Raw genomic sequence first — 17432 nt, 5'->3', positions numbered from 1 at the left:
ATTATCTTGGTAGTTTCCTATTGAAAATGTCAGTATAATCTGTAGTTTTTCCTGAAACCTTTTGATTGTGTCAAATCACCTTTTTCCAGTGAAAGTTGTTCCATTTGTGTAGAGTTAAGTCATACCTAAGGACTTAACTATGAAATCTGTCATTACAGCCATGAATCCTGGAAATACTTTGAGTACTTTTTATAATCAGGTTTCTATCTGAATGGCAGAAGTAGTAAAACATATGCAAGAACATGCTGGGTCAAATCAAATCAGGAAACCCATTAAAAGGTCTGAATCAATTCAGAAGCCTCCAAATTGATTTGGAGAGATTCTGAGATTTGGAAAGCTTGCAGGAAACAGAAACTGAGAAGAGGGAGGGGGATTGGGTGATCTTCCATTTATTGAAAAGGCTGAGAGGGGGAAAGACTGCTCTGATACTGACATCTGTGGCTGGCCAATGACTGTGAGCTTTCTCTGAGTTCCCTTCCAATCACAGTGCTCTAGGGGAGGAATGAGGAAACAACATATTAAGCTGTATCTGAAGTGATCTGTGCCTTTTGTGAGCTCTCTCTCTCTTGGACCTGCAGCATCTGAAAAGCTCTGGCTTGCTCTCTAGTCTCTTGGTAGTTAGTCTCTCTTCTTGTAAGTTGTATCCCATCCTTTCCTACTTACCCTTGCCTACAACCCCTATTGTTATCCCTGTCCATTCCTGTGTTTTCCCTGACAGTGTGGCATCACTGTGCAGGAAAGCACAACATATAATTACACACACACACACACACACACACTTTGTAGCACACCAAACATTATGAAATGTGCTGGGAAGGCAGGTGCTGGGTCCTCTCGCAGAGGAGGGAGAGATGCAAGTTCCCCCTGCCCCAAACATAGATGCACCCTCTTTCCTGGCAGCGAGTCTTCTGCTGCTAGTGGGAGCAAAGAGGTGGTAGCAGTGCCTACACCTGCACCACCACTACCACTAACACCACAAACCAGCAGTAGCATGACATTCTCCACCCCAATTTCAGTCCCCAGCATGAGCCTTCCAGTGCCAGAGGAGGAGCTGGATCTGGAAGCAGAGGAGCTCAGGGCCATAGCAAAGGAAATTCTGGGGAACGAGGGGGAATCTGAGTTTGTGCTCCACAACCCTCAAAGTTTCCCCAGAGGCAGGTATCCTCTGGAAGGCATTTTGGAGGAGGTTGTGGGGGCAGGTGGCTCAGCTCTTCCTGTTGTTGTGCCTCTGCCTGGTGAGGAGGGAGATAAGGCAGGATCCCTACCCTCAACCCAGAAGGAGGTGGGTAGTATAGTGTGGGATCATTTTGAGGTGGCAGATGATCCCAGGTATGCTACCTACCTGCACTGCTGAAGGCAGATCAGCTGGGGCAAGGACATGAAACACTTAGCAACCATGGCGATGCTGCTGAATCTTAGGAGGCAGCACCCCCTTGCCCTTCTTCCTCCTCAGCTTGGCACCAGTGGGAGCATGCCCAAAAAGAAGTCCCCCTCACTCCAAAGCCCCCGTCCCCAAGAAGCAGAGGCAGGCCACCCTGGACCAGTGAGGGAAAGGCGGAGACAAATGGGGGTGTGTTCCAAAGGTGAGCAAGGTCACCCAGAGTATTAGGGAGATGCTTGCTCTGGATGGCCAACCCTTCTTCTTTGTTGAGCGTCCAGTGTTCAGGTGGCTCATGGCACTCATGGCTCCATCATACCAAGTGCCCACACGCGCCACCTTTAGCAGGATGGTGGTACCCTCCCTGTATGAGGCATGCAGGGAGTACTTAAGGGAGGAACTGTGCAAGGCAGTTTCACAGGTAGCCTTGCAATTCACCTTGGACATCTGGAGCAGCTGGGGTGGAGATCATGCCTACCTCTCCCTCACAGGACACTGATGCAATCAGTCAAGGCTGGATCAAATACTGGATCTGGTATTGGCAACAGGGGATGACATGGTAGGGGACCTCCAGATCGGTAGCCATTTGGGAGACAGTGATCACCTAATAATAGAATTCAACATAAGACGTCACGTGGGTAAGGTAACTAGTAGGGTGAAAGTGCTAGACTTTAGGAAAGCTGATCTCAATGAACTAAGGCGATTAGTCAAGGACGCACTGCAGAGTAGGAGTTTTGAACGGATGGGAGCCCAAGAAGGGTGGCTGTGCCTTAAGGAAACAATCCTTCGGGCACAAAGCAAGACGATCCCCGAGTAAGGCAAAAGAGGGAAAGGGGCCAGGAGGCTTCCATGGCTGACCAGAGAAATCCAGGGCAGCCTAAGGGCCAAAAGGGGAGCACATAAAAAGTGGAAACAAGGTGAGATCACTAAAGATGAATATACCTCCTCTGCTCGTGCTTGTAGGGAGGCAGTTAGACGGGCCAAAGCTACCATGGAGCTGAGGATGGCAACCCAAGTAAAAGACAACAAGAACTTGTTTTTTAGATATATAGGGAGTAAAAGGAAGGCCCAGGGAGGAATAGGACCCCTGCTAAATGGGCAGAAACAATTGGTGACAGACAGGGGGGACAAGGCTGAACTCCTCAGCTAGTTCTTTGCCTCGGTGTTCCTAAGTGAGGGGCACAACAAGTCTCTCACTGGGGTTGTAGAGAGGCAGCAGCAAGGCACCAAACTTCCATGCGTAGATCCTGAGTTGGTGCAGAGTCACTTGGAAGAACTGGATGCCTTTAAGTCGGCAGGCCCGGATGAGCTCCATCCGAGGGTGCTGAAGGCACTGGCCGACATCATTGCACAGCCACTGGCGGGAATATTCGAACGCTCGTGGCACACGGGCCAAGTCCCGGAAGACTGGAAAAGGGCTAACGTGGTCCCCATTTTCAAAAAGGGGAGGAAGGAGGACCTGGGCAACTATAGGCCAGTCAGTCTCACCTCCATCCTTGGTAAAGTCTTTGAAAAAATTATCAAGGCTCACATTTGTGAGAGCCCGGCAGGGCAAATTATGCTGAGGGGAAACCAGCACGGGTTTGTGGCGGGCAGATCGTGCCTGACCAATCTAGTCTCCTTCTATGACCAGGTTACAAAACGCCTGGACACAGGAGGAGGGGTGGATGTCGTATACTTAGACTTCAGGAAGGCCTTCGATACGGTATCCCACCCCATACTGGTGAACAAGTTAAGAGGCTGTGACGTGGATGACTACACAGTCCGGTGGGTGGCGAATTGGCTAGAGGGCCGCACCCAGAGAGTCGTGGTGGATGGGTCGGTCTCGACCTGGAAGGGTGTGGGCAGTGGGGTCCCGCAGGGCTCAGTCCTTGGACCAATACTCTTTAATGTCTTCATCAGTGACTTGGACGAGGGAGTGAAATGTACTCTGTCCAAGTTTGCAGATGACACAAAGCTATGGGGAGATGTAGACACGCCGGAGGGCAGGGAACAGCTGCAGGCAGACCTGGATAGGTTGGACAAGTGGGCAGAAAACAACAGGATGCAGTTCAACAAGGAGAAATGCAAAGTGCTGCACCTAGGGAGGAAAAATGTCCAGCACACCTACAGCCTAGGGAATGACCTGCTGGGTGACACAGAGGTGGAAAGGGATCTTGGAGTCCTAGTGGACTCCAAGATGAACATGAGCTGGCAGTGTGACGAAGCCATCAAAAAAGCCAATGGCACTTTACCGTGCATCAGCAGATGCATGACGAATAGGTCCAAGGAGGTGATACTTCCCCTCTATTGGGCGCTGATCAGACCGCAGTTGGAGTACTGCATGCAATTCTGGGTGCCACACTTCAAGAAGGATGCGGATAACCTGGAGAGGGTCCAGAGAAGGGCAACTCGTATGGTCAAGGGCCTGCAAACCAAGCCCTATGAGAAGAGACTAGAGAAACGACCTTTTCAGCCTCCGCAAGAGAAGGTTGAGAGGCGACCTTGTGGCTGCCTTTAAGTTCATCACGGGGGCACAGAAGGGAATTGGTGAGGATTTATTCACCAAGGCGCCCCCGGGGGTTACAATAAATAATGGCCACAAGCTAGCAGAGAGCAGATTTAGATTGGACATTAGGAAGAACTTCTTCACAGTTCAAGTGGCCAAGGTCTGGAACGGGCTCCCAAGGGAGGTGGTGCTCTCCCCTACCCTGGGGGTCTTCAAGAGGAGGTTAGATGAGCATCTAGCTGGGGTCATCTAGACCCAGCACTCTTTCCTGCTTATGCAGGGGGTCGGACTCGATGATCTATTGAGGTCCCTTCCGACCCTAACATCTATGAATCTATGAATCTAAGGCATCGATGGGCTCTCCTTGAAGCAGAGGTGATAGATGTGTCCCACATGGCAAGGGAGATCATGGTGGCCATGAACCACAAGGTGCAGTGGTGGCTCCTTGGGCAGGGCAAGCTCACACGTGAGTTCATGGTTGCCGACAACGGGGCCAATATGGTCAAGGTAATGCATGATGCCAGGCATCCACTGTGTGGCACACAAGTTCCACCTCATCATCAAGGATGCCTTGGAGGGGGACAGGGCTCCCAGTGACGGTGCTGTCACTAACAGCCAGCTTATTTCAAAATCCAGGAAGGTGACAGGCTACTTCCACCAGAGCATCAAGAGGGGCCAGATGCTGTGGAACAAACAGGCAGAGCTGAGCATCCCACAGCACAAAATCATGCAGGATGTGGAGACTCACTGAAACTCCACATACCTGATGCTGGAAAGGCTGGTGGAGCAACAGAAGGTCATCCATGACATGGCCTTGCTCGGGGAGATTGGGATCAGCGGCCCCCTTAAAAAAACGAAGCGGGATACCATTTCCCAGATCTCGGTGGTCCTCAAGCCATTCCTCAAGGCCACAAGAGCCTCAGCACTGGCAATGCCCTCCTTAGGCAGGTGATTTCCCATAGTGAACGAGCTTGAGAATAAAATGGAGAAGTTCCAGGAGATCGATGTCCCTGGCTGAGTCAAGCTGCTTTCACCAGAGGTGCAGTCACTGGTGAAGCAGCTGAAGGAAGGCATCAAAAAATGGCTAGATCCAATGTGGTCCAGTAAGGTCCACATGCTGGTGGGCATGTGTGACCCGAGGGTGAAGGGGAGTATCTGCAGCAGCAAAACCCTCGATCACTGGATGGAAGTTCTGATGAACAGTCAAGGAGGCAGAAGGGCAGAGGCAGGGGGATGTGAAAGAGGGGGATCCATTTTCCCATGCCAGCACTCTAACCACAAGGCAATCTTCTCCACCACAGCCACTACCAATGTGGGGCAAGGGCATGGCTTCAATGTTGGGGTCCACAGGCACCAGACCCCACCATCGGGCAAGTAGCACAGAGGCCTCAGTGGCTACCTATCTTGCCGAGGACGTGGAGCTGTTGCACTGTGACCCATTGGCCTATTGGGCAACCTGCAGCCAGGTGTGGCAGGATCTGGCCATGGTTGCCTGGGAACACCTATCCTGTCCACCAACCTGTGTTCCAACCGAGAGGGTGTTCAGCATTGCTGGTGATGTTGTGACACCCCACCGCACCTCCTTGGATCCTAGTTAGGTAGAGCAGCTGGTGTTCCTGAAGGGGTTCCCTAAGCTCCACATGCAGATGGAGTGAGTGCCACCCTCCTCACTCTGCTCCTATTTGCTTTTAGAACCTTGAGGTGCCCTTTCACAAAAAACCCTGCACCGATCTTCTTGAAACTTGGCAAGCTTCATGCCCTCAGAAGGGGCTACCATCCCTGCTGTTTTAATCTGAATCTAAAAAAAAAAAAAAAAAAAAAAGCCAAGTTATGGGCATTTTAGTGATTCCCTATTATAATCTATGGCCCAATCTCCAAATTGGCGCTGAATCTCAGAATCCAAATTGGCCAGATTGAATCAGGACAGTGATCCAAATCATCGAATCAATTCACTGTCCCTCCAAATCATCTGAATCCAAATAGAATATTTGCTGTTTTGCACAGGCCTAGTCTTTATGCTCTGTGTTAGTGAGTCTAACGTGTTGCACTATTTCTCACCCCTGAAGAACTAATCCCTTCAGGCTGAAGTACAGGCAAGTGATAGGGCAAATTCACTGTGGCTTTCTACCTAAACCTGGCATGCAGATTTTGAAGGAAAAAAGAGATCTATTCAGTTTCTATAGCTAAAACCTCTATGGCTCTAGAAGCCTCGGTATTCATTCCAACTTCTTATAAACAAAACCTTTTTTTATTCTGTATCGGTTTTATAATATCATTTGCATTCCACCAAAATTCCATAAGAGAAACAATGAGTTTGGTTTATAGGTTATTTATTTTAGCTAAACTTGTTATAAAATTGAATTCTTTATTTTCTTCTTTCCAGAATTTATATTGTGTTAATAAAACAGTATTGGCTTTCTTTCTCAGAATCTCTATAAAAGCTATTCTTGCAGCTTTTAAGTTGAAGTAACTGTGCTTATTTTAATTGTTTCATTATCTGCCATCAATATTAACACCAAATTTTCACTGATAAAAAAGATATGGTTTTGACTTTTAAGAAATTCCATTTGACTAAAGGCAAGAGTTTTCTAACTCAGTAAATATAGAGGAGTTTTGCTTGGCATCTCATGGAGCTAGTTTCTGCACTTTTGACCTCAGCCTGAAGAGAACGGAAAAGGTAAAAGGAAATCAATTCAGATGAGAATTTAATGAGACTTTGGAGCTTCAACACACACACATTACTCCAGAGTAGAGTCCTTCAGATATTCTGATAGGAGCTATTTAACCCATTAAGACTTGTTCCATACACAGTCCCACTGAACTATAGCAATCATAATTTGCTCCTTAGAATGAACACAACCTCACTGTCAAGCCCAGCTGGCCTCAGTTTGGCTTGCTGCTAATCAAGAAATGCAAACTATGGAGAATGCCCCATGGCACTCCACTGTCACTATCCCCCAGTCCTCACATATGTATATTACAGGTACGATATCCTGCTGTCCTGAGGTCCCATGCGAGGTGCTTATATTCTGAGATAGAGAGAGTGTTACAATGTATGTTAAAAAAATGTATGCGCTGTAAAGAACCTTTTAAAAGGCTTAATCATTGAAGTCAATGGAAGCAAGACTGGACCAGAGGCTACTCTCACTTTTCTGATCATTGGGCATGAGAAGATTCATAGATTCACAGATGCTAGGGTCGGAAGGGAGCTCAATAGATCGAGTCCGACCCCCTGCATAGGCAGGAAAGAGTGCTGGGTCTAGATGACCCCAGCTAGATGCCTATCTAACCTCCTCTTGAAGACCCCCAGGGTAGGGGAGAGCACCACCTCCCTTGGGAGCCCGTTCCAGACCTTGGCCACTAACTGTGAAGAAGTTCTTACTAATGTCCAATCTAAATCTGCTCTCTGCTAGCCTGTGGCCATTATTTCTTGTAACCCCCGGGGGTGCCTTGGTGAATAAATACTCACCAATTCCCTTCTGTGCCCCCGTGATGAACTTATAGGCAGCCACAAGGTTGCCTCTCAACCTTCTCTTGCGGAGGCTGAAGAGGTCCAGGTGCCCCAGTCTCTCCTCGTAGGGCTTGGCCTGCAAGCCCTTAACCATACGAGTGGCCCTTCTCTGGACCCTCTCCAGGTTATCCACATCCCTCTTGAAGTGCGGTGCCCAAAATTGCATGCAGTATTCCAACTGCGGTCTGACCAGCACCCAATAGAGGGGAAGTATCACCTCCTTGGATCTGTTCGTCATGCATCTGCCGATGCACGATAAAGTGCCATTAGCTTTTCTGATGGTTTCATCACACTGCCGACTCATGTTCATCTTGGAGTCCACTAGGACTCCAAGATCCCTTTCCGCTTCTGTGCCACCAAGCAGGTCATTTCCTAGGCAGTAGGTATGCTGGACATTTTTCCTCCCTAGGTGCAGTACTTTGCATTTCTCCATGTTGAATTGCATTCTGTTGTTTCCTGCCCATTTGTCCAACCTGTCCACATCTGCTTGTAGTTGTTCCCTGCCCTCTGGTGTGTCCACTTCTCCCCACAGTTTTGTGTCATCCGCAAACTTGGACAGAGTACACTTCACTCCCTCGTCCAAGTCGCAGATGAAGACATTGAAGAGTATCGGTCCTAGGACTGAGCCCTGCGGGACTCCACTGCCCACACCCTTCCAGGTCGATACCGACCCATCCACTACGACTCTCTGGGTGCAGCCCTCTAGCCAATTTGCCACCCACCGGACTGTGTAGTCATCCAAGTCACAGCCTCTTAACTTGTTCACCAGTATGGTGTGGGATACCGTATCGAAGGCCTTCCTGAAGTCTAAGTAAATGATGTCAACCCCTACTCCTGCATCCAGGCGTTTTGTAACATGGTCATAAAAAGAGACTAGATTAGTCAGGCATGATCTACCTGCTACGAACCCGTGCTGGTTTCCCCTCAGCATAATTTTTCCTGCCAGGCTCTCGCAAATGTGAGCCTTGATAATTTTTTCGAAGACTTTGCCTAGGATGGAGGTGAGACTGACTGGCCTATAGTTGCCCAGGTCCTCCTTCCTCCCCTTCTTGAAAATGGGGACCACATTGGCCCTTTTCCAGTCCTCCAGGACCTGGCCCGTGCGCCACAAGTGTTCAAATATTCCCGCCAGTGGCTGTGCAATGACGTCAGCCAGTGCCTTCAGTACCCTCGGATGGAGCTGATCTGGGCCTGCCAACTTAAATGCATCCAGTTCCTCCAAGTGACTCTGCACCATCTCAGGGTCTACACATGGTAGTCTGGCGCCCTGCTGCTGCCTCTCTACAATCCCAGTGAGAGACTTGTCTTACCCCTCACTTAGGAACACTGAGGCAAAGAACTCATTGAGGAGTTCAGCCTTGTCCCCCCTGTCCGTCACCAATTGCTTCTGCCCATTTAGTAGGGGTCCTATTCCACCCTGGGCCTTCCTTTTACTCCCTATATATCTAAAAAACAATTTCTTGTTATCCTTAACTTGGGATGCCATCCTCAGCTCCATGGTAGCTTTGGCCCGTCTAACTGCCTCCCTACAAGCACGAGCAGAGGAGGTATACTCCTCTTTGGTAATCTCTCCCTGTTTCCACTTTTTTTATGCTCCCCTTTTAGCCCGTAGGCTGCTCTGGATTTCTCTGGTCAGCCAGGGAAGCTTTCTGGCCCCTTTCCCTCTTTTTCCTCGCATTGGGATCGTCTTGCTTTGTGCCCGAAGGATCGTTTTCTTAAGGCACAGCCGCCCTTCCTGGGCTCCCATCTCTTCAAAACTCCTACTCTGCAGTGCGTCCTTGACTAATCACCTGAGTTCATTGAAATCAGCTTTCCTAAAGTCTAGCACTTTCACCCTACTAGTTCCCTTACCCACTCGATGTCTTATGATGAATTCTATTATTTGGTGATCACTGTCCCCCAGGTGACCACTGATTTGTAGGTCCCCTACCATATCATCCCCCGTTGCCAATACCAGGGCCAGTAAGGCATTCCCCCTAGTGGGACTGTGTACATCCTGCGTCAGGTGGAGGTCCTGTACACCAGATAGGAACCTGCGTGAATGGTGGGACTTTGCTGTCTGCGTCTCCCAGCAGATGTCTGGCTAGTTTAGGTCCCCCATGACTACCGCCTCCTTAGTTTTTATGGTCTCCGAGAGCTGCCTCAGGAGCCCCAAATCTAGCTCTTCCCCTTGGCGTGGGGGTCTGTAGCAGACCCCTACCACCAAATCCCTTTCTCCTTGACCCCCATGTAACCTAACTCACAATCCTTCTACTTTCTCCTCCTTCGAGTCTGTCTTGATAAGGGTCGACGTATATTGCTCATTGACTTAGAGCGCAACCCCTCCTCCTTTCTTCCCCACCCCGTGCTTTCTGTACAGTTTATAACCCTCAATATGTACCGCCCAGTTGTGGGAAGAGTCCCACCAGGTTTCTCTTAGCCCTACTAAGTCATAGGTGTTTTCTGGAAGATGGAACACTTTGCTAGAGAAACAGGGAACATTTCATTTTTATTCAGTTCTGGGGAAAATTAATATACTTTTTTCTAGCTTTGTGTAAATTTTCTTTACAAAAAGGACTGTTATAAAGAAAATAATAACCCACTGTTCTGAGTCCAGAGGAAATGGGAATAGCCTTAAATTCCAACAATGAAGATTCATATTAGATATTGGGAGAAAATTTCTAACTCTGGAAAAGATGATCTAGCAAGGCTGTGGAATTTTTGACAATGGAAGTTTAAGTGCAAGTTAAACATTTTTCTGGGATGGTTTTGACAACAATAATCCTGCCTTCAGCACAAAGTTGGAATAGAGGACCTCCTAAGGTCCCTTCTAGTCCTATTTTGCTAGGACTCTAAGTTTGCAATTTTAGCTGGACTTTAAATCCTCACAGAAGGGTTCACATTATCTGACCTATTTAAGGTATTGCAGGTACCAGGATAACATTGTTTCTCAATCCTATTGTGGATAGGAGTATGCCTGGGTGACATTTTTTAGGCAAAACTTCGTTTGGTAAAAAATCAAAATCACACACACCAAAACATTTTGTAATGGTGTAAATTATGTCAACTTTTTCTGTATTCAAATTGCCAACAACAGTTCTGCTCAGCTACTTCTAGGAGGCTGGGAAACCATATCTCCTGGCAGAGAAAAGAAAAGTTTGGGGAATATGACCACCATTACGATACCAGAAATAGGATTTACCTGAAAGACCCTATTTCTTACTTTATGCTATCCTAGTTTCCTTAATTGTATACTTAAGGAGTCAGCAGGAACAAAAATGGGTTCAACTCAGACCTGCCACAAATGGAGAGTTCAACTATTCATAGGATGGTGGGAGAGAGGACTAAAGGAGCATTGCTGTGCATTATCAGCAAATTCCAGCTTGGCAACTAGCAAAGTATTCTCCCTGCAGAACTGGAAAATCTGGGGACTTGATGGTTCCCAACAGTATTAGTCCACATAAAAACATGCATCTTTTCTTGTAAGAACTACGTCCTTGGGCACTTTTAAGAAGGTTGCACATAATAAAACAGTGGCAAATAATCACCATATTCCAATCTATGTATCATCTGTCATCCCCCATAACAGAATTTAATTGTATTCTGTTGGGCTGGCTTGGTAATACTTCATTTTGTGTGTCTTAAAATATTATATTTAAATACTATACTATACTATATATAAGCCCTGATTCTTCACTCATTTATAGACATAAATAGCCCTATTGGATTCAGCTGAACTACTTGTGTGCATAACATTACTTATATGAGTAAGTGTTTGGAAAATCATCATAGAGGATGATGGTATTGGGCCCCCTGCCAATCTCATCAGAGATGACAAATTGTATGTGGAAATTAAGCTTTCTGTGTATAAAAACTATATATGTGTGTGTTGTTTATTCTGGCAATGATTTCCAAATACTTTTGTAAATGACCCATGAAAAGCATAAAAAAGAAGAAAATGTAGGAAAATGATGTAAGAAAAGCGATTCAATATAAATTAAGGCATCCATGTAGGTGTTTTCATAGAGCCTGTGGCAGGTTGTTTTTTAAAAACTGACAGGAATTATAAAACAACAAAGAGTTTATTTTTTTTTTGTTTCTTATTTGCTGCAGTCTGTGCAAAACAAGTGCTAGACTATACAGCAGTTTTTAATGCCCTTTCTTTTCTACAAATCCCACATCCTTTCTTACCCTGAAGAGAGTTACACATTCTTTTTCCTCTGAAGAACATTTTTTATTTTCCTGACAGGGCCTTTTGTGCAATTAGATAGAGAAGTCATGGCCAAAAAGAAAGAATAACATATTTTAAACCGCACTAGAGTACAGAGAGTAGGTAGTAAGTTGTTGAGTCTATTACTAGAAAAATGTTTGAGTTAAAATTGTGTTGTCATAAATCAATATCCACATTTAGCCTTAGCTATACCCATCTTTGAACATTAAAGAATGCAAAGAGGAAAAATTAGGAATTAATTGTAGCTCTCCTAGAAGAGAGGCGGGGAGGCTAAAAGATGCAAAGCAAGCCAAACACAATACAGACGTGCATTGTGTGGCATCCTCGCCCATCTCCAGTAGGCATTTGTCATAAATCAGAATTGAGACGATCTGACATTCAATTCATGGGGTTTTCCTACACAGAGACTGCCGGTCATGCTGACTGGTGCCAAGTCTTGTGGTAATTTTGTGCTGTCAAAGGATCACACAGCTATCCAATTTACTGTAATTGTGCCCTGAGAAAAAATTAAGCCGAGGAGTGAAATACTGGCCCGACTTAAGTCTCTTCTATTGATTTCAGTAGAACCAGAATTTCACCCCAGGTGTCCAGAAGTGAACATCTAGTGTCATTTGCCTCAAAAAGGCATTCCTTTGCAATTATACTCTAACAGATCTAAGTGATTTTAAAAGGAATAATTTTGGGAAGCACAAAAGTAACAAAAAACACATGGTAACTAGAGACTGATGTCTGTATAGATCCTTTTCCTTAACCAAGGATTCTTCTCTTTTCCCAACCTTGTTCATGCTGTAACTATCTGGTTGGGATATTTTAATGTAATTGTTGATTTACAATTCCTAACATTTCAGTTTACAAAGCATGTCTCTAAGGCAATCTAAATCAAAGCTATTAAATATAGTACAGAACAACTGAAAGGACTTCCCTGCTTTTCAGAAATGCAATAGATTTCTCCTCTGTTTTTGCTCACTTAGAGATTGCCATTTTTCAAAATCCTATTCTTCCATGATCCCTAAGAAATGCAGCATCTTCTACAGCACAAATGCATTTAGTAGTTCATTGGGTCAGAGCCACTGGATTTATGGTATTTAAGATACTTTGCCTACAGTGACCTCTGTTTGGAGCTCAGTTTGATTTTCAGCAGTACTAGATTGGCTCCTGGAAATAATCCCTACCCACTGAGGGTTCATTTTAGGATCATAGGAAAGTAGGTCTGGAAGGGACCTCACCAGGTCATCTAGACTAGCCCCCCACTCAAAGCAGGATCATCCCTGAAAGATCTAAACCATCCCAGCCAAGTGTCTGTCCAACCTGCTCTTGAAAATTGTCAGAGGTGGAAATTCCATCAGATGGAGACCCATGTCAGTATATGATGTGGAAGAAGGGTCACAAGGAACACTCTCTTTCTCCTTGTCCAGCACCTGGGAAGTAGTCATTCTACAACGTCTGGAACTGGTCACCTTAGATATGTTATTGAGGAGTATTTTTCCCCTCCCTCTAACCCTGTCTAGCCCTATCTTTTTTTGGCTTGTGTGTGCAATCCAGCACACTGACCATACTATGAAATTTTTCTTTGCAAACCAGAATCTTCTATTTTGATTCATTTACCATATTTACTTGAATATAAGATGGCCCTGATTATAGGCATACCCCCAATAATTAGATTCAATATATAGAAAACGTATAAATTTGATAACATTTCCCAGGTATAGAATATCATTATTGGAGGTTTGTCTTGAATTTGTCCCCTTCCTCCTGTTACAGCAAGCAAAATAAATCTGGGGGGTCAGGTACACCCTTTGTCCTCTGCTCCCCCCAAATTCTTTCCCCGCTCTTTACTGTCAGACCTTGCTCTCACTGAGCACGTGGAAGTGAGGAGCAAACTTGAAAAAACTGCCCTTGAAATAAGGAAGTTATAATGATTTACATATAATACACACAGATTTAGTTCCTCCATAAACACACTTTTAAGCAGCACTTGTGTACCTACTTATATATAGCAAAAAATATGCATGATACTTCAAAGCCAAAGGGTTAGGCGGACCATATGGAAATCCTGGAACTGTGGGACATTTACAAGTCAGCAGGGGCATGCAGGAGTGCCTGCCTGCCCACCTGCAAGGCACTCTGTGCCACTCCAACTCCTGGCCAGACTGTACCTGCATTCCTAGGTTGCCCATTATAATTCCCAACAGTCAGCCAGGACTATCCTCTGAATTCTGGGACTGTCCCAGCTAAACTTTTTTTTTTTTTTTTTTAACATTTTATTAGAAAACCAGACTATAACAAAAGACTCAAAACAACCCCAAACAGAGGCCTCACAAGAGGGTAATACAACATTTTAAATAACATAATACAAAACATCAGAACTGATATCATATTTCACATCATCTCATTTGTACACAATATATACAACATCCCTGAGTGTTGGCTATCAAACACATATTACACATATCATATTAGACATTCTGTACTGCAACATACAGTAACCAAATAAAAAAATCATGATTTATCATGTAGTTCATTGGGCTGAGCCCCACCACGGTCAACAGCATTTCAAGGCATGGTGACCCAACAACTCAGCACTGCTCACTATGTGTATGTACTCCAGATACCTCCCACAAAGAATCCATGTGCTAATTAGCCCCATTTATGACTGGAACCAGGTGTTCTTGTCATAAGTCCAGGGATCCTCCAAAAATTTATATGCAGATAAGGCACAGGGCAACCTGGTCCAGATACACCCCATGGAGGGCAGGGCCAAACTAATCATATGCGACAGGTTGAGAGAGGGAGGTGACAGAGGGATTCTGGGTGAACTGTCTGTGGCCACATTTGGTGATGTTTGTCAGACATTGAAGACTGTATGGTAACAGGTAAAGAAACAGCAATCATTGGAAGTGAGACACAAAGGCACACCTCAGCTGTGGGAATGAAGAAGTTGAAATGCATGCAATATAGTAGCTCACCATGACTAGAAAAAAAATAGGTGCCAAGAGGGACTGTGCTCAACACACACTACCATATATCTTATTCAGATGGGTTGCAATAACCTATCTTGGTGGTAGGTCCCATCAGCATGTTTGCCCACTAAGGGCTATATGTTTAATAGTCATATTCGGTGTTGGCTGCATTTAATCAACTTCATAGTTGACTTAAATTACCGAATAATGCTGTATTTAGCAACAGTTCAAAAATATACAATGTATTTGATGAGGTTTCTTTGTGTGCAAATGTAGGATGAGGTGCTTTTTCCCCACATGCTGACTGGGGCAGGGGACTTGTCTTGTATTTCAGTAAATATGGTAATCAGATTTTCTGATTAACTGTATCCCACATATGAAAATAACAGCATGCGGTTTGACTTGCTCTAGTTTTGTTATGCTCCTTGCAATTCTTTGGTTCTTTTTCCCATTAAGTGATCAGTGTAAAATAAAATTATTTTCTTCCAGTTTTTATGTTTGCAGAGCTGTTGGGAAGCAAGACCAGGTTTTTTTCTGCAGTGCCATTAAAATAATAAGTGGCAAATTCCTGGTCTTTGTTCTGAACTAGGGGTTTAATTTTAGATCTTACTTTACCCATTACCTCTTGATTATATTATATAACCTAGGAAAAGCCGAATTTTTTCTTACCATTAAAGCTTCCCATCCACAAACTGCTAAGCACACAGTTCTTTCCTGACATCAACATTATATTTTGAATACAATAAACAAAAAAGTAGCAATGCCCATGTATTTTATGAATGATCAACCAGCCATATGTAGACATAATTATGGATGCAGAGAAAACATTCAGGTGATGCTGCTGTTGGAAATGAGTTCTAAATAGATTAGAAGGAAACATGGACCAAATACTTTTTTTTTAATCCTTAATCAGAAGACAGAATGATCCATGGATGGATCTAAGATTTTGAAAAAGGGAGAGGTACAGCTGATGTGGTGAATCTTCACATATAACATAACACATTTTTCTCCACTTACAGAGAAAGTAGAAGTTTTACTAAAATGCCAGGGGTCTAGTGCTTTATTATTCAGTTTAAGATCAAAGCAAAAACAAATATAACTTTATAGGAATGCATATTAATTTAAATAAATTATTTTAAAAAACACAACAAACAAGACAAAAAATAGTCTAGAAACTATTTTATTAGTCTTGTAGTCATAGTTTAATGTACATCTCTTATTCATATTTGTAAAACAAAATCTAGCCCTGTTGAGTGTCTTGACACTCCACTGTCAGTCATTTCCATACCAGAATTAATGTTCATCTAAATTAATATTACTGTACCTGAGTTAAGATTTTTAGCCAGAGCTAAGAACAATCTGCAAGGCTGTGAAACAGAAGAAAGATATTACTAGGAATGGCTAAAAGAAAGCAAAACTGCAGGAGAAAGAAACATCAAGCCCATTAGAAAAGAGAAAGTGTCATTAACACTGGTGGAGTGAAGAGAGATTAACAGGAAACAGGTCGACTATAATGAGCCATGGAGTCAATTAACTCCTTCAATAGAATAGAAATGCTGCTGCCCCTCTCAGATAGTTGGTTTTAATGTTTGCATAGTTCAGGTATCAAGGGGGGGGCGGGGAGAGGGAGTACACATCCACCCCCTTAGATCTGCCCCTGGACGAAGCTAACAACAGCCTTCCCTAAAAGGTTGTGGGCTGCAATAAATGTCATCAATACCAAATTCCTTAAGCCTGAAATATCATAAATATCAGAGTAATGTTGTTTTAAATACTACTATGATTACCAGATCTGATGCACATTAGAGAATTCTGCTGCTACATCTTTTGAGACATTTACCTTATGCCAGAGTTACACCAGTTGCACCTCTGAAATAAAAGCCACACTCAAGCCAAAACTATTAATATGGGCAAAGCAAAACGTCTCTCTGGACTGAAATTTGCCACAGCATTTCATATTTTGGTTTGCTTGCTTTGAGCATTTAAAAACTGCTATAGTCAGGAATATTAAACAGAATTTTCAAAGAAGACATCAATTTAGATCAACTACATAATTGTAGCAATTATGTAAAGCATGCCTCTTTAAAAATAACTCTATGCATATGGATTTAATTAACAGACCCAACAACTTCTTTAAAGCCCCATTTGGAAAAGTGAATATGCAAGCGGAGTTATGGCCAAATCCTGAACTTGCAGGGATACACCAAGGAAAAAGGGAAGGATCCTGTTTTCTGCCAAGCACAGCTACACTTGAATACAGCCAAGTTACTTCTTAGCACTTAAGAGCACATGGGCCAGGCCAGAACTACAATCAGTATGTAGTATTTAGAGAAATATGCTCCTCCACAAATGCTGTGTAGCACATGTCTAGTGAAAATTTTCCACTCTTTCCCAGGCTTATCATGGTGGAGCTAATTTCATAATGCTATTGGCACTGTTTTGCCAGAGAAAGAAGAAATAAGCCCATCAACCAATACCTTAAAAGTCATCTTTGCACTCTGAAGGTGAGATTTCTACACCTATAGACATACTCAACTTGACTTTAATCTCCCTAGCCAGTGTACTGAAAGTAATAAAGATGTCACAGCACAGTCCACATAAGCCTCCCAGAGCCCTGGGTACCTGTTTGACTGCTGAAACTTCTGCTGCTACAGTCTCCTTGATATGGGTGTTCACATGGGTACATCTGCACAAGCTGAACTCATGCTTCCAGGTGCACTGTAGACATAGCCCAAGTCCTTCTATGGGCATTAAAAAAAAGCAGTGGTGCCTAAGACCAAACCTAAAGGAAAAGGGAAGCCAGAAACATGTGAAATGTGTATGGCAGAGAAAAGCTAATATATCTGTACAAAAGAGTGGCAAATAATTTCAGATCAAAAGTAAAT

General features: G+C 44.3%; 1 protein-coding gene and 1 long non-coding RNA gene across 12 annotated transcripts in view; one reads left to right on the top strand and one right to left on the bottom strand.

The window, feature by feature from the left end:
• The window catches only part of IQCA1 (IQ motif containing with AAA domain 1), a 192448-nt gene that overhangs the window by 84700 nt on the left and 90316 nt on the right, over positions 1-17432 (top strand). The window lies entirely within an intron of this gene.
• The window catches only part of LOC106738522 (uncharacterized), a 137720-nt gene that overhangs the window by 55944 nt on the left and 64344 nt on the right, over positions 1-17432 (bottom strand). For all 7 annotated transcript variants that reach the window (XR_009462059.1, XR_009462057.1, XR_009462058.1 and 4 more), the window contains one exon: positions 17170-17329. This is a non-coding gene — a long non-coding RNA (uncharacterized LOC106738522). The remainder of the gene's footprint in view (positions 1-17169; positions 17330-17432) is intronic.

The sequence above is a fragment of the Alligator mississippiensis genome, chromosome 4 (assembly GCF_030867095.1).
Source record: "Alligator mississippiensis isolate rAllMis1 chromosome 4, rAllMis1, whole genome shotgun sequence".
In the NCBI taxonomy this organism is placed as follows: domain Eukaryota; kingdom Metazoa; phylum Chordata; order Crocodylia; family Alligatoridae; genus Alligator; species Alligator mississippiensis.
Note: the sequence above shows the minus strand (reverse complement) of the source record. Positions and strands in the feature narration are given on the sequence as shown.